General features: G+C 38.8%; 2 long non-coding RNA genes across 5 annotated transcripts; one reads left to right on the top strand and one right to left on the bottom strand.

The window, feature by feature from the left end:
- Window positions 1-208: 208 nt before the first annotated feature.
- On the bottom strand, window positions 209-18321 carry LOC122215038. Its single transcript, XR_006200209.1, has 3 exons — window positions 18240-18321; window positions 9779-9845; window positions 209-409 (listed from the first exon to the last, which is right to left on the bottom strand). It is a non-coding gene; the product is annotated as an uncharacterized LOC122215038 (long non-coding RNA).
- LOC122215037 lies at window positions 7559-13251 on the top strand. 4 transcript variants are annotated; one of them, XR_006200207.1, is made up of 5 exons: window positions 7559-7837; window positions 10100-10251; window positions 11241-11383; window positions 11853-11973; window positions 12379-13251. It is a non-coding gene; the product is annotated as an uncharacterized LOC122215037 (long non-coding RNA). The 4 variants fall into 4 exon arrangements; XR_006200205.1 differs by having other exon boundaries at window positions 11853-11980; XR_006200206.1 differs by having other exon boundaries at window positions 11853-11995.
- Window positions 18322-26784: the final 8463 nt, after the last annotated feature.

The following is a 26784-nucleotide window of genomic DNA, read 5'->3' as shown; positions in this document are numbered from 1 at the left end:
ACGTGGCATCTCTTTCTCATCACTGCAAGAGGAGATTAGAGAAGGGACAGGAGAGGGGGTGAGTGCTCGATTTAACCAGAACTCAAATGCAGCTCTCTTCACAAAACATATCCGCCAACTTCAGCCTGCCATGCAAAATGGCAACAGGAATGATGAACACATTACAAATTTGTAGACCCTAAAATTAAACTCCACCTCATTTATTTCATATTTCAGCATGCCGGGGATGGCTGACATTACAGGCACACATCTTTCCTGATAAGCTCTGTGATTTCCTTCTTGGCAAAGGGATTTGTGCTCTGTATGGATGCACTCAGTCTTCTTGAAGCCCCAATTCCGTGTGGTAGAGCTAGGAAAGAGGAGGCACGCTGCAGTGATCTGCAGAAGAAAGTCATCGAGAATCGTAGCCCTGGGAGGAAAGCAAATGGAGAAGTTACCAAAGGAAGATAAAGAGCTAGTCTTTCCCCCTCTGTCTCTGTGCATCATTTAGATCCCTGCTACTAAGAGTCATTCACAGACCGGCAGCTTCAGCATCACCTGGCAGCCTGTTAGAAAGGCAGGAGCCCAGGTCCCACCTAGACCTACTGACTCAGAGTCTGCATTTTAACAAGATTCTCAGTGATTCAGAAGTACACTCAACGTTGAGACGCACCGCCGTAGACACTAGAAGAGCTAAAGCACAAGGAAAACTGGAGCACTGAACTTTACAGGTGGAAGGAAGCTTAGATACCAGCTGCCTCCTTGGATAAGGAAACCAAGGCCCAGAGAAGAACATAGATCCTTACACATCAATGAAGAGAACTTTACATAGGCCCGAATTCGGTCTGCTACGAAAGCTGCAACACAAAAGCTTTCACAGGCTTGTGCGGTTAGCCTCGTCACATACTACAAAAGTAACAGAATGTGGCACCGACACAACAGTGATATAGGGGATCAATCTCATGTGGGAGGGACCTTGTCTTCTTCTAATCAGCTCTGTACTACTGAAATGACTTGTCTAAATTCTTCAAGAATTGACAGAGAAATGAGATTCTGATATTCCTTCTATTCACATAATGATTGATGAAACACATGGGAAAATAAATTGAATTATGTTATAATCTCCCAGGGAAACATAATTAAGTTGTAAAGCATTCCCATGAAATCCTAAAAGCCTTATATCATGTAGACAGTGACTTCTACTACATGATCAATAATTATATTAATTAAAGATAATTATTTTGATAAGATGGTGTGACTTTGGGGCTCCACTTATTCTTGATCTGATGTATTGATCAAATAGTGAAGACTCGGCAGGAGCCAGAGCCAGACAGAAAGATTCTTTGGGGGTTCCAGAAAGCTTTATAATATTTACGCTAAATTGTACTAATTTGTAATTCCTGACCAGTAATTTGATGCTTATTCACACAATCCAACGGGTAATACACATACAAAACCAGCAAAACATTCCATTCACTATTCTTAATTCTCTGTGAGCTAGAAGCAAGTGATAGTCAGCTAGTAATAGATACTATATGAAACATAAAATCCAATATTCCTCGAACTTTCACAACTCCAGAACATCTAATACATTCTTTGTGTGTATGTAGGACTTTAAAGCACATTCATGGCAACTCTGGAGCAATGAGCTAAAAGAACTAGACCCAAAGTTAACAATGCTCAGAAAGCTGCGATGAGCACGGACCCTTAAACATTCGCTAACTTTCTCTGTAAACAGAGAATTATGATTATGAAGATCAGCCCTGGAACACACGTCTGGTCATGCACAACTGAGATTTCTAGCTGATTCTTTCTCTGAGCTTTCCAGAGATACCCTTGCCGAGTATTAGGCACCTATTCACCTTCATAAAGGTGAATCAGGGATCACCAACAGAACGTAGATGTTGAGATGGAAACGTGAATTCTAAGCAATAGTAAAAGAATCATATCACAAACACACCAGGTTTGGAATTTTTTTTAAAGGCCACCACCCTTATCACCATTATATGTTATTAACTTTCCAGAATTCTTTGCACTCAGGATAGAGTGTTGGGTTGTTTTATTATGAAGGGATAATGTAGTTGAAAAGAATCACAAGTATTAGGAATGAAGTCATTACCATTACACGTGATTTTATCAGAATTTCCTTAAATTATTTGTGAAAGATCTTGCTGATACGATGACCACTATATGAAAGGTTGTAGAGTTTCCTCTCAATGAGGTACTTAAGAGTCAAAATCGAGGAGCCAATGCCACATGTTTGAATTGTGGGTCTGCCACTTACCACCCATGGCTTGAACAAGTAAAACGTCTCTCTATGCCTCAATTTCTACATCTGGAAGATAGGGATAATAGTAATACATACCTAAAGGAGTTGTGAAAATTTGGTGAGTTAATAAGCTGGAGACAACTGGAACATCCATGAGGTATACTAAGCACCCACTTCATAGTGGCTATTATCAGTATTGCCCTTATAATTTATGTAGGTTGACTTATTCATGGTCATATTACAATTTATTAAAGAACAGTTTTCTTTAAACCCACCTTTCACACTACCTGAAAGCCAGGTTTTAGTCTCTAGCTCAAAATCTACTTTCTTAATAGTTATAAAAAAGAAGAAGGGTATTCATGGGATCTGAAAACACAAACTTATTTATGTTATAATTTGATGATAACACACACACATACACACGCACACACACACACACACGGGCACAGAACAATAATACCTCATAGCCCAATGCCAGAAGTTACCCTACAGGGGATTTGCTATAAAGGAAGCTAAATGTGACCCAGTATTCTGGTGAGAGATCTTACCATTCAGAGCAGAATAACCTGAGAACAAAATAATGCAGAAAGCAGCCCCGAGGTTCCTTTGTCTTTCCTCGGGTAAAATCAATTCTGTTATTATCCACAGTTGGGTATAGAATGGTGTATGAACAGCGTGGCTTCAGCCAGCAATACCTCTCAGAGAGTGGGTTTCATGGGTAATATTCCACACCCTGATTTACTCAGCATTGTCAAGAGAGAAAGGAGGAGTTCCATCTTAGGTGGGAAAATTTATTCTAAGGAAGTATTAAGACACTAGAAAAGACAAGAGAGAAGAAAGACCCGAGCAAATTCATATAGAATCAAATATGCTCATCCTCAGACATAGAGCCCAATGGGCAATATTGCTAGGCCTAATATCTTCCTCTCTGCTCTTTTACAGGAAGACTGTTTAGCCATATGTCCTCATATTTCCTATTCGTGGGAGGGAAATGGACCATGCACATGATGCTGCACGTCAGAGTGAAATAGAAAAAGCTTTCCAAAGAAAGTAAGCAGACATATAAATGTGGCCTTGTGGAACCCATAAAATAGACCAGCAATGATTGAAAGCAAGAAAATGACTTGTTCTTAAAACTACAAGAATTAGGCAATCGAGCTAATAGGATCTGAGAAGATGTAAATAAGTTTTTTTATTAACAAAGGGAGTGAGGAGACAACTTTCAGCCTGAATGAAAGAAGGTAAATGATTCCTCCCCAAAGGCAGAGCCAAGATTTCTCAAATGCGCTGCATTTAAGAGAGATAGAAGTAAAATATATGAAGCAAGATGACATAATGTGCTGTTGCTTAAATGTAGGCAACGATGGTATCCTATTCTACAGACCAAGTTGTGAGTAATTGAATGCAAGATAAAGCAAAAGTATGAAAAAGGCCACTCAGTAACAGAAGCATAAAAATGCAGTGTGTATAACTCCTGAGAAAGGTACAGTTGTGTAGGGCTGATTAGTAAGGAGAGCAGTCAACAGAACAGAGTGGATTTGCACAGATTAGGATGGAGCAAGCTTTGTCCAGAAGATTGTACAAAGTTCTTGTTGGTCTTGAATCTGAAATAAGGTAAAAAACTTACCTCCCATCACAAAAGACCCGCTATGAGCTTTTGGTATATCTCAGTCAAGCTACTTCTCTTTTCCCACAAGCCATTTAAAATATATAATTTACAATAATATTTGTATTCTCCTAGGCATATTGTTCCCTGTAGCATCTCTCCTTTTGGGTGGGGGAAGGGAGAGGAAGCATATGGTATGGTATTTTTTTTAATGTTTATTTAGTCTGAAAGAGTGAGAGAGCAAGTAAGGGAGGGGCAGAGAGAGAGAGAGGGAGAGAGAATCCCAAGCAGGCTCTGCACTGATGTGGGGCTCAATCCCACGAACATGAAATCATGACCTGAACTGAAATCAAGAGTTGGAAGCTTTCCCGACTGAGCCACCCAGGAGCCCTGGTACTGTATTTTTGATGTGGCAACATGACAGAGACCTTAAAAAGAAAAAAAGCAATTTCATCCATAATAGCTGAACTCTGGGAAAACACAGAGCTTGATAAAGCCTAAAGTTCAGCTTTTAAGATGAGCAAGAAAAAGTCAGAAATGTGAAATCGCCAGGTGTGTGCCAAGAACTTGGGCATTTGCATTTACAAACTCTAAGGACTCTACCCCAGAGCTTGCTCCACTGTGAGGGGCACCACTACTTCTCCAGGTTCCAGGCAATAGAAGAGAAGTTTTTGAAGGAATAAAAGAAAAAAAAATATCCAGCCTACAAATTGCTTAGGAATCCCAAGCCAAATGTTTAAGAGACACAGAAGCGCAGGCAACAATGGACACTTGCCCAGACTTGGGCACAAGAACACTCTGTGGTCTGTGGACTACTCTCAAACAACCGCATGACAAGGCCGGAGACCATCATTAAAGAGGAAAGGAAGTGTGCAGCCCTTCGAGACTACGAGGGACTCAGCTGAGGGCCACTGGTCCCCTCCTTTGTTTTAACCTGAGTGTTCTAAGGCCACTTGTGCTGGCAATGCTCTAATTCGTTCTGTGGGGACTTTGAAGATATTGATGGCTGGGGAGGTGTTTGTGTCTCTGGTGAGGGGGAAAAAATAGTTCTTTGACCTTTACCAAGGTAGACGTCTATGGCAGGATTCAGAAACAGAAGGTACAGGGGCAGAAAGAAGCCAAAGGCCCCCTGCAGCTGTGTTCATAGATCACTCTCACTAGGTGCTCGTGGGAGCAAATGATGACTAATTAGGCAGGCATGACAGAAAAATAAATAAACAGAAAGAGGAGCTGGTATTTTTTAGGAATGTAAATGCAACTCAAAATCAGGAAACCTTAAACAACAACAGTTCTCAAACCTTTCACTTGTTGCAAGAGGGGGGAAGAAAAGATCTATCTTCAAGCAAAATCCTCAGTCTAGGATCAGCTCAGAAGCGAAGGGAGTAGCTGTGGCTGTGGGAGAAGTCACCGTGTACTTCTGCGAGCCTCTGGCCTGTCTGCTCCTTTCTTTCACTTTGAGCTTTACTCTCTGGTTTTTAGGGAAAGTTATAAAATGAGAAGACAAAATATACATAAATACTGACACGCACACGTGTGCATGTTTATTATGTTCTTTCCTATACATGGAAAAAAGACAAAAGAAGGAAAGTAATTTGCAGTTCAGTTCTCTGCCCTCGGTTCTGGCTCACCAATGAATCTTCTTATATACAAAGCTGACTGGAGGGAGGGGGGGATTGAATAACAAATTTATGTGATACAATCACATCATTTACAATCACATAATGGACCATATCCCAATTTTCAAAAGGCATAAAGTATCCTCATTAATACGATAAGTGCAGCAGCCAAATCAGCACTGTGATTTTATCAGGGTTTTTGACTGTACATGAATTAGAATGTAAAATGCATACAGAATTTTTAATGGGAAGGCTTTAACAGTCACTGAATGTATTTCTTACTGTCATTTGCATCACATTAAAGTGAAATTCTACATAAAAGGATAAAGAGAATATGTCCTAAATTACAGTTTTTCCATCGTTGTCATGTCCACACATAGAAAAATCTGATTCATAAGCTTAAACATGATCCTAAATCCGAAAAGGCTGCACCAACCCCCTATTTGTTTGTGGGGTTTATGTGGTTGTCTGGACCAGGTAGAGCTCTGTAAGGTCAGGTGGTCAGGACAAAGCTAAGAAAGATCATGAGGTCATGGGGGCGGGGGTGGGGGGAGCTCAGGGGCAGGGAGAGGATGATTGTACTCACTGTCTCTTACTCTAGTACATCCTTAAATACCGTGACTGTGTTTTTCATTCCATCTCAGACTACTAAAAAGTCACTCATGTTCCTTAGAAATATTCTGTTGCATCACAGAAAGCTTCTGTCTTCAGTTTGGTTCACTTGAATAGAGTTCATGATCCTAGGTGGACGGCTGTGTGAGTGCAGCTTGGTATATTCCACCCTCGATTAGTTACATATATATTGCTATGTACACAGGATATCAAGTGAACGCTTGCTTCATATGAAACCAGTGCATGTCTGCTTGTGTGTTGAAATCTGATCCATATGTCAGAAGTTAGTCTCAAGCAAATGGCAGTTGGGTAAGTTTGCTCAGTGGCGTCTACACATTGAGGCAAAAAAAGCAAACTGTCTTTTCTCATTAACATCACATCACACACAGAGAAGTCAATGATTGGTACACAGCAACTGATGCAGAATCCTAGGAATCTGAGACTGTTTTCCTTCCTAGAAGAAGTCAAGCTAAGACCATAGACCAGGAATGGTGAATACCTGCCGCAAACCCACTGGCAAGCACACCTGGTCCATGTATAGGAATTCACGCTCGGAATGACGTAGCTCTGTTACCATTTTAGAGTCTAAGTAGAGTGTGCTCTCATGCACCCAATAGAAAGCTATGCATGAAACCTGGGGTGAAACAGTTGGAACTTGCCACAGATCAGCAAGTGCGTCTTGCTCCTAGAGGGAAACATTCTATGTTTGCACATGGCAACAGCCCACGTGGAATGAATGGCTTTCAGAATGGCCAGTGTATCCATTTTAATCGATGTGTCTTTAATGGTTTATTTAATCACTTCATCTTTGATAAAGGTCAAAGGCTGCATAGAACAGTATTTTGCATTGATGGCCTCCTACTGCAATTAATTCAGGTTATTTTTCCTTGAATATACATAGATTATATATCTTATACCATTGTTAGCAAAATGCATCAATGTCCTTCCGTATCGAGAAACAGTTTTTAAAACATTTATAATGGTGACAGATATTACCCTAAGCCCCCTTTCTTTTCCTTTCTCTCTCTTCTTTCTTCTTCCTTCCTTCTTTCTTTTAATCTTTCCTCCCTCCCTCCTTCTCTCCCTCGCTTCATTCCTTCCTTTCTCCTTTCCTTTCTCCCTACTTTCCTCTTTCATTCCTTCCTTCCTTCTATCATACTCCTTGCATTAACATGGGAATTTGATTTTGCCCCCCCTCCAAAGAGATATATTCAGGTATCTGGTCCATTTTGATCCATGATAAAATTATTCTTTGTGATACCTAAAATACTTCCAATGACAAGACACCTGTGGAGAAGCCATTTATGTATTGATGGATCTTAAAACTCAAAGATATTTCCTGATAATAATGTTACTCAATGAAATGACTGCTGTCCCAAAATGTATGCATATTACCATCATCGACTTCATAATGCCCTTTCAGTGGGCAGTTCACCTGTAGGAATCCTGGCCCTAGCTGTTCACTGGCTGGGAGAGCATTAACAAGGCTCTTACCCTCGCTGAGGAACAGTTTGCTCATTTCTAAAGTGGAATCAATGACATTAATTTACTGACTTATTATGATGATGTAATAGGATGATATACATCAAGTATCTAAAGTAGCTCTTGGCGTGATGGAAAGAATTCATACTGTTTTATCCACCATGCAAGATGTTTTGCATTGGTTTTGCCAAACCTAAGGGCATCACACCTTTTTAAGAATCAAATTAATGCTATGTATGCTGACCTCCATGCATGATGACTGTTTATATTCAGGTAAGTGAATCACATTTTCTTCTCCCATAAAAATAAGATAAATATCTTCAACTTCCCTTTTAGTCCCTCCTGACTCCCTTGGAAATGGCAGCAAAATTCAGAAATTGAGAGAAGTATATTCGAGCAAAGAGAGACTATGTTCCTTTTTTATTGTTTGGGTTTAATAAAAGATGAATATATTAAGGTATATAACATGATGATTTGATATGATATACATAGTGAAATGATGAATAGAAGCAAACTAATTAACATATCTTTTCCTCATATGGTTTTCCTCTGTGTGGGATGGAGCACCCAAAATGTACTCTCCTAGTATATTTCTAGTATTCAATTATTTTGAATCATGCTGTACATTAAATACTATTTTCTTTATTCTTTATCAGGAATCCAAAAACAGAATTTATTTTAAAATCTGCTATTACACCTTTTGTTTTTTTCATTTCATCAGAAACATGGTAATCGTTGGACCTGGTGTTTCGCTGACTTACGAAAAAGGAAGGCATAAAGTTTTCTAGTTCTAACCCATCTCCTTGACTCACCTTTAGCATAATACAAACACAGATTTACCTAGTTTATACAGATAAAGAGTGTATTCTTTCGGGGACCATATGCCTGTGTAAATAATAGCAAAACAGATGAACATTTCCTCAAACTCCACATTTGTCGTATGATATAAGGGGTGTCTAAGGCACTGCCTTCCACCTCCAGATAAAACCAGTAATCTATCTCAAGGGAGCCAAACTTGTGCCACTACCTTCTCCTTCCTTTTAAATGTATGTTGTGTGCTTTACCTTATTACCCCATGCTTCATTGTTTCACATTATCTGCTCTTAAGAATGATTTGAGTATTTTAATGTATATAGATGTGTTAAATTGATTGGCAAATAATATTTAAAACTACCCAAACTTTTTACTTTACATTCTCTTTTCTTCCCTCCTGCCAGCTCACATGTAGGTGTAAACATTCAGTAAATATACAGGTCAGATGCATTACAACCTCAAAGATTCTGTGCTTCAAAAAATGCCTGATTCCATTGAAATCATCGAGGCATGCGAGTCCAACTTACACTACTCGTCACCTTTGTTTCACCTCTTGCTTCATTAGAAAGGAATTGCTAATGCATAACATTTGTCATACTTCTATCTAAATTGGCCAAATAAGATGTCACTAATATTACTTTCACCTTTCTTTGAGGCTTTGTCTACAAAAGATGGGGCAGGGAGACTGATCTAAATCAGCTATGCAACTAAGTTAACGAAACTTGGATTTGTATTTACTCCTTATAATTTAGCTCTTCAGGTTCAAACTTTCCCAATAAAATTTATTCATATAAGGAGACAAAGTCATAGGTTTGATCTCGGCAGACACGAGGACTTATAGATTTCTATTAAGGAATTTTAAAAAGGAACAGAAGAGTTAAAAACTAAACTATTCGGTCACTTCCTTCATGTATAGCTTTATTTCGGTTTCAATGTTAATATATTTGTATCATGATAGATAATTTGGGTCCTCACTGGGCTTCACCTACTCTCAAAACTTTGAATTCTCTATGCTTGTTAAAAATCATCTGAACGTTCTCTAAAAACAACTTTATAAATATACATATCCACCTTTCTTTTCCAGATGATGGATTTTTTTTTTTCATTCTCTCAATATACCTCTCTGGTAATCTTGATCGATTTCCCTTGGTTTACTCTAATCGTTCAGTTGCCTTTGAGAAAATATTCTCCAGTAGAAGACTTGTTACATCTCATACACTGCGCTGTCTTTCTTCCTTTACACATCTGGTGTGCTCTCCTTTTCCATCCTTTGATATTTGGCAGACTAAGCATTGTGGTAGTAATCAGGCCCATCTATGATATGTCCATCAAAGGCTAGGAAGCTAATATACCCAGGGATGTCCTCTGAAGACTTATGAGGAAAGGTAGATTGTGGCTTACCCCCTGCCAAAAGACTGGACGCAGGACTTCCTTCACCCAGTGCATTCCACAGGTAGTTTGAGATGCCCTGAGGAGCAGGAAGCAAGAAGTCAGGCTATATTCATTGCATTGAAATACCCCATTTCTTTCAAACAGCTCACACAATGTTTGTGGATGCTTCGATCCTAAAGAATTTACAGAAACCTTTGCAGATTTCACATTCCCGCCAAGCCCCACACCCCATTCTACAAAAGTAGAAATATCCCCAAAGTACCAAAGTGCTTGCTGAATGCAAGCAAAACCTCAAGTTTTCCTATTGTTCCACAACTTCCGTCTTTCTAGATAGACTCTGCTGAAACCCTGCAGCGATAAACTTCTACAGCCTGCTTATTCTGTCCATCAGTCTCCATTTCCAAATATGAAAAAGGCCAGGGAAGTTTGTCCTCTTTTGAATTCTCAGCTTCCCAGGTCGTGAAACTGTCCTTCCCCTTATTGTAAGTAGATTTGTGTTTTCCTCAATTCCATATCCTGCAATCTATTTCATAGTTAAGGTACACCGTGAGGTATAATACCTTGAATGTATTTATATGAAAGTGTGGTGTTTTCTTTCTTCCCCTCCCACAAGAGGCTATATAGAAGAGAACTACTGTTGTTACTTATTTTTATTCCTCCTGCTTACATCCAAGGAATTTCCGAACAGTCAAGTTGGAGCATATACATCTGAGCAAAATTGCTACATATTACCTTCTTCATTTCAGTCAATTCCTCTTTTATTCCAGGCACCAGAGCATTGACACTGACACATTGATGTTCTCCTTGTGAGAATTAGCCTATCACATTCATTTACATCCACTTAATTGCTGCTACTATTGTTTAGTCCGTTAACCTCCAGCTAGGGTGCAATTCACGTGAACGCTGGGGAAGCACAACCATTCGATTAGTTCTGCAAAGTAGATTAAAATCTTCTGGCTAATTGGAGACTGTCCATACTGCTGCCTTTCTTTCAGCTCTAGGTTAAAGAAATGTCTTGAAGCCATGTCTTCAAGGGAGGGCTCTTAGTTGTCATATGGAAGACTTGACTGGACCCAATAGCGTTTTCTGAGTATGTCTGTGTATAGGACATTGTGCCAACAATTATCACCAGTCGGGTCTCTGCCTTCAGTCTGCAACTAGCCTTTTGATTGGCAACTTGCCTTCTTCCTTTTCATAAGAAACACATGCACACTGGAGAAACTCCAACTTGGTATGTGGCTAAATCATTAGTATCCCAAATTCATAGGAATTTCATTCTGAAATATAAGCACTAAGAAAATTCCTTATGAAATGGTTTATCTAGTTTGGGGGGAAATGTGAATTAACAACACAATAGTCTCACTTAATCCAAAGCACGACACCATGTTTGACATAGCTTATTTTCTTAGAGCCTATCACTGATCTTCTGGCAAGCATGCTTTGGTAACACTAACCTGTTGCACTGTTGTAGGCAATGAAGTCCCAAAGTTTTCCTTGTCAACACATCATCACCACGTATACATTAAACCGAAATGTTTTAAGATATTTAATTATGCTTTATCTAAAGAAGATGGGAAGTTTCCACATCCACTCCAGGAATTCTAAGAAATTGCAGTAGGTCAAATTTCTTCATTTAATCTAAAATGCCTGTCTCATTGTGGTTTCAGTCTACCTCTTCAGCACATTTTCTGAATGTACCCTAAAGTCCAGCCATTAAAAGCTGGTAGCCCTTCCTTAGATACATTATACTTTTTTTTTATGGCCTGGTGTCTTTATGTTGCTGTTCAGAATCTGGGGTTTGTTTTATGAACCAGGGAAACACATAGGAAGAAGTGCTTATGTTGACCTGAGTCATCAACATCAGGAATTGATCTAAACACCTTCCAGGTGCTTTACATCACTCACATCACCTAATCATCCCAATAGACATGTGGGAAGAGTCCTCATACCTATTTATGGATAGGCTCAGGCTCTGAAAGTTTGAGTGAACTGCGTGAGGTGACATGGTCAGTAAGTTAACAAAGCACTGAATTGGAATCCAGGGCTATATGACTCCAAACCTCCTTCCTTCCTACTTCATCAGAGAGGTGTTCCCTAAGAAGAGAGAAATCCTAAGCTGCAACTTGAAAAAGATGACAGTATTCACAAGATAGAAGATAAGGAAGTCAACATTTCTGGGGAGGAACTCCCCCACCTCCCCACATGTGCGTGGTGGGTATGTCAAAGGTAACCAAGAGCACTGGGAGGTGGATGCAGGAGGACGAGGGGAAAGGGTGATGGCAATAGACAGTGTTGAGACCACATGATATCTCCCACGGGAAAATTACCAACTGGCAACCATGCTGAAGGTGGAGAATCTCAAATAGCTTGTGGAGAGGATAGGGAAGACATTAAGGCTGACTAGGAACCCAGGGGTTCTGGGACTTAAAGACCGTGCTACTGACCCTCCTCCGAAGGTGCCAAAGAAGAAAGCATTTCATTGTCTGTGAAGGCTGCAGATGTGGTGATTACACAACAGATCGTAAAGTAGACACCTTAGGACAGAAGGGTTTGGCTGACTCATCAGTTTTTTGTCTCTCTGACCTCTGTTTTATCTTTCCATTGTACAGGAAGAAGATAAGCAACCAAGAGAAAGAAAAACCTATCACAAAGTAAGAATGGCCCCTAACATTTAAAGGGCCTGGAGGAAGAACACAAAGGGAGGCCCACATACTGCAATGGCAAAATATTTTAACATTACAATTCAAACTAGGAAACTATTGACTAAAATGGATTCTATCTTCTTATGTTGATGGATACAAGAACAATGTAATGACAATCCAGAAGTCCAGGTGTCAATTTAGAATCTTTGGGCCCTTGGAGTTCTTTGTTGGAATTGGCAGAAGAGGGAAGCCTTACTCCAGCCTATTCTTCCCATCCCTGCATTATGAGGCTCCTAATGTGTGTGGACACATCTTCCTACATTTCCATGTTCAGTCCACAACTCAGCTCTTGGGGGTGTAGAGGCCATTGGTAAGGTCCACCTCTGAGAAAATGGACCCAGGAGAAAGGACTGCACAGACCCTAGAAGTGGGTTTAGGGCCACCTGGGTCAGGAATTTGGGGGTCTAGTATATCTTGAGCATGGCCTAGAAGGGGGCAGGAGTTCAAGATCCAGTTGGGAATGTTTCTTGGTACTTTGCACAACTGACTCATTAATGAGAACTAAAATGGGACCAAGAAGTAACACAATGAGCTCAGCAAAGCACAGGGTTAAGGCAGGGGCAGCTTCTGCCTGGATCTAGAAACAGTATTACAAGGAGAAGTATCAAAAATGCTGTCTTACAACCCAGAGATCCTGTTTGGGCATCAAAGTTCCTCTTTGTTGTTTCACCAGCTTCAGGTGGTCCCAGTCATATCAGAGCACACGGGAGCCTTGCATTTGGCATAGACACAATTTCAAGAAGCGTCCTTAAAAAGTGGTTGTTGTGGTTTTAATGTTAATCATTTTAATTTTTCAATCAGTTAAAGATCTTTCAAACTCTCATGCAGTCCACATTGTCTATACCTACCAGGTCATACATGAAGATTCAAACCGCCATAAAACAAAGAAAAAATTTTGAGATTCCATTTCATTTCTCCACTGACAACACACAAACACACACACACAGTTGAAGTAGCTATTTAATACCGTCCTATTTACAAATTGTATTCACCAGCAAATTGAGTCTAAGAAGTTCCTTCTCTGCCTTCGCCTACCCGTTTGGCTACTGAGCTTGCACAATCAGAAAACCCTCAATCAGTTCAAAATGGAGAGCTTCCCTCTGCAAACTCACTCTACAAATTGCATTAGGCTCCACATCACATCTCCCCTCCTTCAGCCCTAGTGGATAGAACAAGTTTCTCTGAGAGGATCATTTCTGTTGACCGAACTTTAAGTTCTTTTCCCAGATCCCTAACATGAGTTGACTGAATTTCTTGAAGCTTTTGTGTGTAAAGGTTGCAGAATGTCAATTCTCTAGTGATGGGATTTGGAAAAAGGAATGAAACCCAGAACCTTTACTCATAGTGTACGAGGCACCTCCTTTTATTACTAAGTATTTCCACAACAATATTAGGGCTATTTGCCATATTCCTTTTATCCAAGGATCTGACACCATTTCTCTTTTTTCTGAGGGTGTGGTCCCAAAATCATACAAGTAATAATCAGCAGCATTTATTGAGAGCCTCTGAGGTTCCAAACATCGTGCTTTGTATTTTTTATGAGTTGTCTTCTAACCTTATACCAACCTTATGAAATGATTATGGTTGCTATTATTTTTATGACTACTGCCGCTGTTGTTGTTTTTATTGATGTTAAAGTGATAGAGATGAGAAAGCTGAAGCTTGGAGATGCTAAGTAACTCATTCAAAGTCACACGGCTAGTAAGCTGCAAAACTGTGAGCTTACACCAGACATCATGACCAACTCCAGAGGCCTTCTACAGCAGGGCACAAATGCCCGATAGCATTTGTAAAACAAATTTCTGGGAGACACAAAGAGGAGGTGGATATTCTTCTGCCTCTTAGTTCCTTAACCTGGAGGGAGTTTAAAGGAGACAGAACCAAAGCGGAGTAACACAGACCATATTTACCCTCCCACCAGAAACAACTGAAAATAAGGAAGAATTTATGAATCTATATATACAGCTTTGAAGACATTGGACATTAAGCAACTAAAGTGAATGATATCTGAGAGACGGGAAGCAAATGAGGTGAACCCTAAGTTTGCTCCACCTCACTCCCTTGAGTGAGTTCTTGGGCTACAGTACAGAGGAAAAACCATTCTACTCCTATTTACTCAAGAAAAATAAAAACATATGTCCATACAAAGACTTGCTCATGATGTTTATGGCAACGGCTGTGTTCATCAGAGCCACAAACTGGAAACAACACAAATGTGGGAAGAAAATGTAACATATCTATACAATGGAATAGTACTTAGTATAAAAAGGAATAGCAATTGGTATATGCAACAAAGACATAGATTTCAAAATAATTATGCTGAGTAAAAAAAAAACTAGACAAAGACGGGAACACAGTACGTTTATAATTTATATAAAATTCTACAAAATGCAAATGAATCTCAGGTGACAGAAAACAGGCCTGTGGTTGCTTGAGTGCAGGAAATGATTGCAATGGGAGATGAGGAAACTTTGAGGGTGATAGATATGTTAATTATCTTCAGCATAGTGATGGTTTCACAGGTGCATATATATGTCAAAACTTGTAACTTCTGTGCTTCAAAATATGTGCAATTTATTGTCTGTCAAATATGCCTTAATAAAGCCCTTAAAATAAACAGAACAGTTTAAATTAACAAGATGATAGGTTTCTTTCTTGTTTGTGTATTTGTTTTGGTTTGTTATCATAAAATATAACGTTCATAAAAGTGGATACATAGTTTATTTTACTCATTCTGGATCTCTAGTGCCTCCCATTAGGTGTGTTCCAATGACTATTTCTAAGTAAGAAATTACCCCAAAATATGGTGGCATAGAATGGCCATATGTCACCCTCATGGATTCTGTGCATCAGGAATTAGGGAAGACGGGTAATGGCTTCTCTCTGCTACATGATGTTTGGGGCCCCAAACATTAACAAAATTGCTGGGGGACGGAGAACACTGAGGGTCTTTTAATCACCATGTAGTTCCTTTGATATCTCTCCAGGATGGAGGCTCCACAGCAGCCAGATTCCTTCCCCATCAGTTCTGGGCTCTCAAGGTGTGGCTCCCAAGAGAGAGATCCAGGAAGGAGTTGGACCTACCTCTAGAAGTCACAGAGAGTCACTTCCATCACACTGTTTTTAGTTGAAGCATTTATAAAGATGTGCCCAGGTTTAAGGCATGAGAACAAAGACCCCACTTCTCAGTGGGGAGATTCTCAACATAATTTTCTACACTTTAAGGAGCTGGGATAGCATATTCCACATGGGATGGAATATATGTTGGGTCAGCCACCTTTGAAAAAAAATCAGCCTGCTACACAGTGTCTGTGTCATATAAATGAACATATAAAAAGGGTTAGTCGTTTTAACTTTGCTTGCAGTCTTACATGCTACATAAAATTCAGGTATTCATTCCACCAACAGTTAGGATGCATTCTCTATATTATGTGAATTCAAAGAAGAATGTTGTAACCTATTGTTGGGTGAAAAAATCTTATATTTTAATAAGACAAACGTATGCACACAGATAAAGAGAAAAATATGGGTAATGGCAATTTGTCGTACAAGGTTTAATAAGTCTTGGGTAATGTATATAGGACTATCAGCATTTTAAGAAGGCAGGGACTATTAGCAGCTGAAGAAACCAGTAAATCCTATATGAGACGTGTGCTATTTGAAGTAGGATTCAAAAGATGAGCAAGATTTCTGCAGAAGATGCTGAGAAATATTGGAAGTAAGGAAATAAGCAGAAAAGTTTGATTCAAGAAATTGTTCAAACCTAACATGTTATCTGGAACTCCAAGAACCCCCTTAAAGTGACAGATTCCACATCCCACTTCTAAGATGTTCCAATTTACTAAATGCCCTCCCCCAAGAAAATTTGATGATCAATCAGAGTTTGGAACCACTGAACCATAGGGTTTACATAGATGAGAGTAAAGACATCTATTTAAAAAGGTTGGGACCAAATCATAGGGGACCCAGAATATGAGTCAATTGGACTGCAAAGGAGCTGATGATTATTCCACCTATATTAATTAATTTATCATAGCACCACACTCTCAAGCTAAACCCTGCACCGTGGTGACAAATCAGCTCATGAATTAGTAAATGATAAATGATAAACAGTAGCATTAATTACTTGATGATGCAGGTGTAACTTTAGGTTATAATGTCTTAAATGTAGAATTTTAGAGCCAGGAGAAAGCTTAGCAGTCTAAGACATTTGCCTAGGGTCACAGACCTATTTATTTCTTCCTTAAAAGTATGTATGAAGTTAGTGATAGCCACCCTCATATTCTATGTGAAAGAGACTGTGAAAGCTGGTTTCACAGGGACAGTTTTATTGGAGAAATATTTTGTGACATGGAATGAAAGGTGCCTTATGCACATAAGATGTTATGCCTATCATATTGCTGTCATATTATTTATAAAGCATACATAGGCTCTTTGTATCACTTTTATGCACTGGTAGATTTTGGCAGTTCTGTAGTTTCCTTTGGTACATGATTTATTGTGTCAACTAATCCTGAAACAAAAAAATCCACAGTAAATAAGTAGATAAATTGACGTTTGTCCAGCAAGATGGTACAGTACGAAATCTATATTCATTTGTGGGAAATGAAAGCTATATGAGAAATGCAATCAGTGTTTGCCAGTTTTGAATAGCTAAGTCTGTCCTTTGCCAAAACTTCTAATTTCTAATTAGGATTATAGGTAATGTTTCTCTCCGTCTCTATCTCTCAGAATGACATCTGTGGGTCTCTTTTGATAACGAATACACCAAGGGACCCAGAGTTAAGTCTAGGCCTCAGAACTAGGAACATTTCCATCAAAGATGGTTTGTTAATAATAAAGTAAGGAGGAAAAAAGCTATTTGCTTCTTTTGTGGCTCTGACCCTCCCTTGGTCCTGCCAGGCCTGCCTGAGCATCAGCAGAGTTCAGTGGTAATTAAAGCAACAGTGTTGTGAAAAAAGTGTGAATTACTTTTACGGGAAGACTTGGATGTTGCTAGTGACTGACAAAGCACAGTGGGGGGCTCTGCTGGATATTAAAGAGTGATGGTAGTCCCTGTGTTGTAAGGTGGCTTTTCAGCACAATACAAAATTGTGACTTTTCACAAGTTGATATCTCTGGAACCATTCGAGTTATCAGCTTAAAATTTAGGTTTTTCCTTTTTTTTTTTTTTTTTTCCTTTGGCGAGGTTGTGGAGCAAAACTATGTCACATTTCATGAAATGTGGTATGGTAGTTGGAATGATGGAGAGCTGAAGTATATTTTCTTTCTTTTCTTCCCCTGGATTTTTGACTCTATTATGGAATTATTTCAACCTTGAAGATTGTTGAAAATAGTGAGGAAAAAAAAGCTCTACAGGATCATATGTTCAACCCTCTCTTGGCAAGTGATTTCAATGTCAACTATCTAAGCTTTCTGTTCTGTCATTTTTAAAGAAGAAAGAAGTACAGACCAGCACTCTGTTGACAATGCCAAGGAGTGCCAAATCTGCACTCTCGACAGTGGGGTATAAATATCCACACGGATGGTGAGCTCATTCCACCAACCCAGCCAGGAAAAGTTCTGATCTTGCTCTTTATCGCTGCAAATCTTGTTACGCCAACTCCCACACAGGTATGATATAACGTTGATTCTGCTCCTCATCCAGTGAGAAAAAATGTCTTTAGCTAAATCCAATAAACTACATTCTGCAGACGTGAAGCAGGAGAATAAAATTGCTCAATAGGCTATTAATCATTTTTCATTTTAGAAGTTAACAGACACATTACCAGTGTTCCTGAGTCAGGTTCCTAGAGCACACGTGGAATTGGATGTAACAGCACGACCAACAGACTGGGCATCCGGCCTTGGTACAAAATAGGAGAAGATGTAGCTGAAAGGCAGTGGTAAATATGTATGTAGGGTGAGCCTGTATTTGTGACGTACCTCTGATATAAATAAGGAATAATATACTGGGGAATACGCATATGCTGTTTATTGTTTCTCACCTCCTTCCTTAAGTAAATGGACTGAGATGATAAGCAACGCTCCTGCCCTTGGTATGTTTTCAGTAACCCTGGCCACATCTGACATCAGGGGACCCTCTGTGGATCAGTGACACGGCAGAGCAGAAAGCAGTATCGTATGGTGAATAACAGCACACAATGGAGTCCTAAGGTCCTCACAGACTGTACAACTACAGTTTCCTCATGTGTAAAAAGGGTGTAATAACTATTCCCACCTTACCTTGAAGAGAAAGCAAGTTAACATATGAAAATCACTTGGCAAAATGCCACAGGCATGGCATAGAGGAAGCGATAGATAAAAGCTATTACTATCACCATCACCACCACCACCACCATCATCAAATTTGGCGCTATTACGAAGCAAGGTGAATCTGGGAATTCCCTTTGCTTTTAGATACAGTGATTCTGTTTGCTTTGCCCATCAGTGGGGCAATATTTTTTAAGTACTTCAAGGTTATAAGATGGCATTTACGGGATGAGGCTGTGACATGCCAAACAATAGGCTCTTTATATAGACAACAATGATATAAACAGAATATCTGGGGTGCTCCAAATGACATTCTTTCACCCCACTAGTGCAAAGTTTAATTAGTATGTAAATAGCATACTCATTTACAATTGACATAATGCCACCTCTTTTCATGCCAAGCTGTCAGGGCCTATGAAACTGCAAAATTCCTGACATTAAACATTTGTTATAAACTGATCCTTCCAAAAGTAACTTAGCTAAAGCTGAAAAGGTGGGAAAAGTGATAATTGCTTTTTTTTTTTTTAAACCATTTCTCCATCCCTTCTTTCAGAGAAAAGGGTCTACTCTGTTTTTGGGGAGAGATACACCATATTACATTGGGTAGATTCTGTAAAAGAAAAAAAAAAAAAAACAACACGTGAACCACCAACCCCAGAGTGATGAAAAGCAAAACGGGTAAGAAAAAAAAAAAATACCCTCAATTGACACAGCTATTTTCATCACATCAAATCAGCCATCTGTTCTTGACATAGTTTATTATCATTAGGAAGATTTTCTCAATTCAGACATGGTGATGAGGAAAGATGAAGAATTAACCAGATAAATAGCCAATTTGGAAAATTCAGGCTGAGACCCTTTTCCTCAATTTCCATTCCCTCTTTTCTCCCTGCTCCATCATCACACTCCAATTATTCCAAGAAAAGCTTCAATGACATGATTAGACATGTTTATAGTGTTGTTTTTCTCCCACTTGCATTTGGCATAACAAACTAAACACACTAGGTATCAAATGACACAAAGGTGATCAACATTGTATGAAAAAAATAATAATTTTCCATTGTTAAACATTACTGCATAAACTTAGAATGACAGGTGGCCACAGTTAAGGGTGTAGGAATTAAATACTCTGAATTGAAGTAAAAAATGCTGATGCTTTCCTCCTGGAATTTATTCATCAGAAATCCATCAATTTACCTTGGGATAAGAGTGTTTAGAGAAGAAAATTTTCTTTGAAATCATCATGGAGTAATTCCAATAGCTCTGTGTGGGATAATCTGGAAGGAATAAGTAAATGTTGGAAACTGATAATAAAATGAAAATATTTAAATCATATGTTTAATCTTGACTTCATAATGCAAAGTTGGAAATTCATAAAAGTTAAGCTCACAAATTTAGAGAAAAATAGCTAAAGAAAGTTCTTGACAAATATCAACACAACTACTTAAAAAAATCAGGCAAGCTGGTTATTTCATCTACATAACATCAAAAAACAAGTTTGACTGACTCTCCCTCAAATAGTTCGCAAAATCATGTTGTTAGATTTATAAAAATTTAATCCACAGATTTGGGGCTATAATTAAAATAATATCTTTTGACTAAAAATCTAAACATGTTAAGCACCCTAACTACTGGAGTTAAACCATGCAAATTCCTCCATTAAGCTACTTGTGTCCCGCACCCAGGTTATTTTGCATGGTTATATCTTTTCTTTGATACCTTTCCGGTGACCTTTTATTCTTATCATGTATACCTCAGTATCTGACTTGTTTTAATTGCCAAAATAATTTCTAACTCCTCATTCTTCAAAATCTATCACAGTCATCATTATTACTAGACTTTTCTTTTCGGCACACTCTTTTCTTCATTTTGTCTATATCACACAATCCTGACTGTTCTCATGACAATTAGATGCTCCTGGTTTTCTCTGTTGCCCCAACAAAGCTAAATACAGACATAATCATCTCAACATAGCATTCATCCAGCATACAGTAGTAAGCCAAATAGGCACGGTTCTTGCCCTCATGGAGCTTAAGTTTCTAGACCAGAGGTCAGCAAACTAAAGTTCTTGGGCCGAATCTAGGCAGTCACCTGATTTTGTAATAGCTTTTTATTGGAACACATCCATGCCAATTTATTATTTACATATTGCTGTACAATGACATAGTTAAGTAGTTGCAACAGAGACCTTTGGCCCACAAAACTTAGAATATTTACTCTTTGGCCTTTTACAGGAAGAGTTGGCTGGCCCTGGTAGACTCTAGATTCATCTTTAACTGGTCCAGTTCTGCATTCTTTCACTCAAAGAGTACATTTTTGGTCTCTTATGGTCTTAATTGTTTCTTCTGCAATGACTCCATAACCTCCATCCATAGTCATGACCTTTCTTTCGAACTTCAAACACATACTTCTAACTGCTTGCTGAGCATCCCTACTTCCACCTAGCAAATATACTACCATTATTTCAAGATAGCTGGGGCTGACATTATCTTTTCTCCAAAGAAGATGGTTCACTACCATCATCCTCCCTATCACTAGGACTTGAAAAGTTGGAGTTTCTCATTTTCTTCCAACATCCAAGTAGCAAAAAATAAAAATAAATAAAAAAACAAATGTACCAATCCTCTCTATCTGTCAACTAAATTTTGTTTTTATTGCTACTACTTAGGCCTGGACCCCCAAACCTCATATTTAGAATAATGTAAGCATCAATCAGTCTCCCTATAGTCAGCCTCTTATATCTCTAGTGATCTTTCTATTTCCTTGAAACATCATTTTTTATAACTCATCATGATCTTCAGTAGCTCCCCATTACCATGGGTAGGGGTTCTTGACCTGTGGTTGAGTCTGTCCCCTGTGGGGAGGCTGCATAAAGACTTCAGTGGGTCCTTAAATCCCATTGAACACACTAAGAATTGTCTGGAGGCTGAGTCTCCCAACTAGATACATCACTATCTCTATTCTTCAAATGTGCATAAGTGTCCTTCTGATAACTAAAATACAGATTCGCTTCTATTGCAAGTTACTAGTTTCATCTTAAAATTTTCTCGTTCTTTATTTTACCAAGTAATTGATTATAAAGGTGCAACTACCTTCTCAATGTATTTTGTACTAAAAGGGTCCTTGCTGGCCATTACGTGCCTATTCTACCTTTAGGGAGAGTCTACTGTGGATTCATAGGGACGCATGGGAGCCTAAGACCTCAGCTCTTGGGAGGGAAAGTGAAAGGGTAAAAATGTCTAATGCATCACCCTCCTTTCCTCTCCTTCTCTATTTCCTTGGATGAAAACTATGGGCTTGGAGGACTTCGTGGGTTATAGAAAGGCTTTGGGAAAACAGAAAACTGCTCAGGCCTAACTTAAGTCTAGACTTCAGGGGAGGGAATTCAAGGGTCCTAGGTGTTTACACACTATCTGGCTCTGCTGATCAGAGAGTGCAAGCAGATCTGAACAACATTTAATAAATGGACAGACACTTTAATAAACGATGTACATGTGGTAACTTTGTCCTCTTGCTCGTATTTCTTGGAAGCCTAGAAAAGGTGGTAGAAAAGTGGACATGAGTATAGATACAAGGCAGCGGCAGGAAACCACTAAGAACAAAGTCCACATTCTTAGCCTTGTGATTGTTTTCAGCTTAGTTCTATGCCCGTTTCCAGCTTTGCCTCCCACATTCTCTCTATGGACCATCTGATCATTGGTGGCGGTTCTCCTCCCTGCCTGGCATATTATGACACCATGTCTCTGACACCCAGGACAGTGCTATCGACCAGTTAGCCAAGAGAAGCACAAAATTGTTTGTGTTGCCAATATCCATTGGCTGCAGAGTAATACTAAGACTCTACTTTTTGTTTATGTGTTGATTAATTTGCTATGGTAAACACTCTGGATGATTTATGGAAACTACACCTCAGAAACTTTTCTGACATCACAAAACTTAGAAGGAGGTAGACTGGTAAAATGGGACATGATTTGAAGACAGAATTCTGATTAATTAGCTGTGCAAATTTGAGCTAGTTTGTTTCTCAGAAATTCAGTCCCCTCTGTAGCAACTTGGAAAACAACTGCTCCTTTATTTCAGTTATAATGATTAAAGGAAATGAAACATACAAGGGTCTAGCATGGTCCCTGATATATTGTTGGGTTGGTACCCAACAGGTGTTCCTAGAAGAGAGAAGGAGAGGTGAGGATTTGGGACTAAAACAAGATACATTATGTATATTCCACATGGTTTAGTGTAGGCTTGAATTATGTTTAGCCCGGGATCACATTTCAAGAGTATCCATAGTTGGCTTGTTGTTCTGACCCAACCAAAGAGAATTCTTGGATCTCAGAGTGACTAAGCAGGATTGAGTTAACATTTATTGAGCTCCTATGGCATATCAGCTAGCTTAGCAGGGCTTTTTGAATGTTTTATTTCACACTGACAGCTACTCTCTGATACAGTGTTACTTCTCCTGTTTATGAACTTAAGAAAAATACAGCCAAAAGAGGTCCACTAAATTGCTTGTATTCGTGCAGTTATTAAACAGCAGAGGAAGACTTGCAACCAAGTCTAGGTGATTCTAGAGTGTCTATACTCTTTCTAAAGCACCAAGCCCTCTCTCCTGTAGACTTTCCATGAAGGCACTCTTATCAGTTTTCATGAAGACCACTGTCCAACTTCCTTATATATCATTATTACTTTATGCATACCAATAGATTACTTCATTTCATTCATAGAAAAGACAGCAAATATTCACAAAACTCAGATCTATACATTTGAAATGACGATTATTGAAATATCTGGAAAAAAACCACAGGGCCACCCTGCGAATAAGGGCAATAACTTCCTGTAGACACACTTTAATAGCCTCCTAACTATGTAGTTTCCTAGCTATCTAGAATTAACCCTGCATGGCCCATGATGGGGGCCATGCCTGCTTATAGCTGCCTTTATGCCTTTGGTCTAGTTCTTTGAGTCTGTCTGAAAGATAACTCTGATTTCAGGAAAGTCAAATTCCCTTTCCTCACTTGCTGCAGCAAGAAGTTGGTGGAAACTGTTTACAGCCAGAACTTGCAGGGTACAGACTCAAAAACTGGCTCATATATAAGTAAATAGTAAGTAAAATAAGGATAAAATGATGACATTGTTCAAGAAACAGCTTTAGGTCCTTGAAAATGATTATTTCTGTTTTCCTGCAACTGTAAAAATGAGTTTCAGGTAATAGCTTTTCTTTTATATGGTAAATGATGAATGACCATTTAAACATTGACTCATCCACCAACCAAAATATAAAAAAAACATAAAACTTACTGGGCTAAAAGGGAATTTGAAGTCTGAAGTCACCTGATTTTTCAACTCGGTGATTACACTATGGGGACATTCATTTGTCTTTACTTCAACTCTGGAATTGCATAAAATATATTTTGCCAGCCAAGAAAATCAAGCCTTTTAGCTCCTACACATTGTATTTTTTCCTAACCCTGTATATATGTTTGTTGTTGTTTTTTTTTTTTTGTCCAAGTTAGGATATCCTCTTAGACTTTGAGAACTGTGATGTCGAGTCAAACTGCCCATTAAAGCACCCAAGAAAAGTGGGAATATCAATCTTTGAATATGTATTTTGCCAAAAGAATATACAAAAATGTTACTCTCTTGGAAGGGTCAGGCTTAGCATAGGCTCAGCTGTGAAACCACAGTCCATACAGAGATCAAATCAGAATAACAAAAACAAAGCAAAAGAAATGCAAGCTCAATAGGGAAAATATTTTTGGAAGCACTCATTATTTTCTACTTTTTTTCAAAAATAATATCACAAAAATAAATATCCCATGTTAGGTTTCCACTTAAACTCAACAATACTAGCAATATAACGCCTTACAGTTAAAATGTTTAAAAGAGAGAAAAGGAGAGTGAAATTGGGGAAAGGAGAGAACGTATATAATTTTTCTGGCATCAAAGGGGAATCTGACTTTGAAAGTTTCAATAAATCCTTGCTTGGCAGATCAGAGAATTCTCAAAATTCACCAATGCAAGTGTCTTCCTTTCTTAGAAGCAAGTCCTATGGCATGAGCACTAGCTTTGGACAGTGTTGCCTTCTCCACCCCCCAACTCCCACCTCCACTTCTCTCAGCCAGAGCAGAATAAATACTTTGTCAAGTCCATTATTCAATCTCATGAGTCTATAGTTTTAAATTGGATTTCCAAAATGTGAAGTAAGTGGTATTGGGGAATTAATGCCAACTTCTACTTTTACTCTCTGTTGATTCCACTTCCCTAAGAGTTCAAATATATACCGCTATGTGGCTGTTAAAAGATGGTAGAGCTATAAGCCCCACCGTCACTCCCATAGAAAAACTACTTATCTTCTCTTTTAGATGCATCCTTAACGGTAATCGAACAACATTTTTATATCAATTTGCATGTACACAGATTGATATACATATTGGGTCCTATGGCTGCTATACAAAACTACCACAAACTCAGTGGCTTAGAGCAACACAAATTTATTATCTTACAGTTCTGTACAAGTTTCATGAGGCTAAAATCAAGGTGTCAGCCTCCTTCTTGTTGACTCCAAAGAAGAATCCGTTTCCTTGCCTATTCCAGCTTCTAGATGCTCCCCAGCTTCCTCAGCTTGTGGCCCCCTTTCTCCCTCTTTAAAGCCAGCGGGGGCTAGTTGAGACCTTCTCAGATTGCATCACTCTGACTTTCTGCCTCCTTCTTCCATTTTTAAGGACTTTTGTGATTACATTGGGCCTAATCAGATAAGCCAGCATAATCTCTCTAATTTATGGTCAACTGATTAGCCGCAACCTTAATTCTATCTGCAACCCTACATGTATAATAACATATTTACAAGTCTTGGGGATAAAGACCTAAACATCTATTATTCTTCCTACAGAAAAAAAAATATGTATGTATACACACACACACACACACACACACACACACACACACACATCTTAAATATATGACAGAAATGCTCAACTCTAAACACTTATTCTTTATGTTGTTTAAAAACATAGACTTCTGAATTTAAGATAAATGTTATATAAATACTGGTTATATTTTTAAACTTCACATTTAGAAAGTTTTGACTTTCTTTAAGAAATAAGAAAAAAAACCAAACTCCATCCCTTCCCACTTCTCCTTTTTGTGTCTCCTGATGTTTTATTCTTATGGTATTATTTTTGCATCATCAAGATATACAACATTTAAACTCAGTCCTCAAAACTGAATTTCCACTACTAGTTATCTGAGGCTTATGTTTAACTAAAGTCAAGAATCATTATCAATCATTTCTCCACTCTTGAGTTATTTATTTTAATTCTTTTCTTTGTTGCCTGGTATTCACCTTTATGTGTTCTTTATTTCAGGATGGGCTCACAGATGTTGTACTCGTCCAGTCCTTGTGTCCTTAAAAATATGTTTGGCTTTTATACCTAGATGATGAGCATCTTAGGTCACAATTCTTAACAGTAGGAGATATAGACATTTTTCTTTGGTTTTCTGGAACTGAATGCTGCTTGGTAAGTCTGAGGCTAGCATGATTTTTCTAGATTACAGCTTACTTGCTTTTTGTTTGTTTTGATTTGGTTTTGCCTGGATGACTAAAAATATCTCTTTTAGAGAATTCCAGGGAAGATGACAGAATAGGAGAATCCTGGGCATCCAATGGTAAAAAGATAACACCCACATCAGTATAAATAACCCAGACAACAACCTGAAGGAAGACTGGCAGAACAGAGTCTTGACACCTAAATGTAGAGAAGAACCACATAAAAGAGGGTAAGAAGGGCAGAAACACAGAAGTCAAATGGGACCATCTGCAAGAATGGAGAGAAGACCAGACCCCACACCAGCCACCCCAGGCATAGGGGAACCCACATGGGAAAGATGAATTCCCATAACATTTGTCTTTGAAAACCAGAGGCGCCTAATAATCACCGGGGCTTAACATCTGGAACTTTAAAAAATCAGCAGGCTCTACTTTGGGAGAGCAGGGAGGGCAGAATCCCCACCCTTAAAGACACAGCACAATAAACAGCCCAGCTCAGGTCCAGCATAGAAGCAGCA

The sequence above is a fragment of the Panthera leo genome, chromosome A3 (assembly GCF_018350215.1).
Source record: "Panthera leo isolate Ple1 chromosome A3, P.leo_Ple1_pat1.1, whole genome shotgun sequence".
Taxonomy (NCBI): Eukaryota; Metazoa; Chordata; class Mammalia; order Carnivora; family Felidae; genus Panthera; species Panthera leo.
This window is presented reverse-complemented; position numbering and strand designations above follow the sequence as displayed.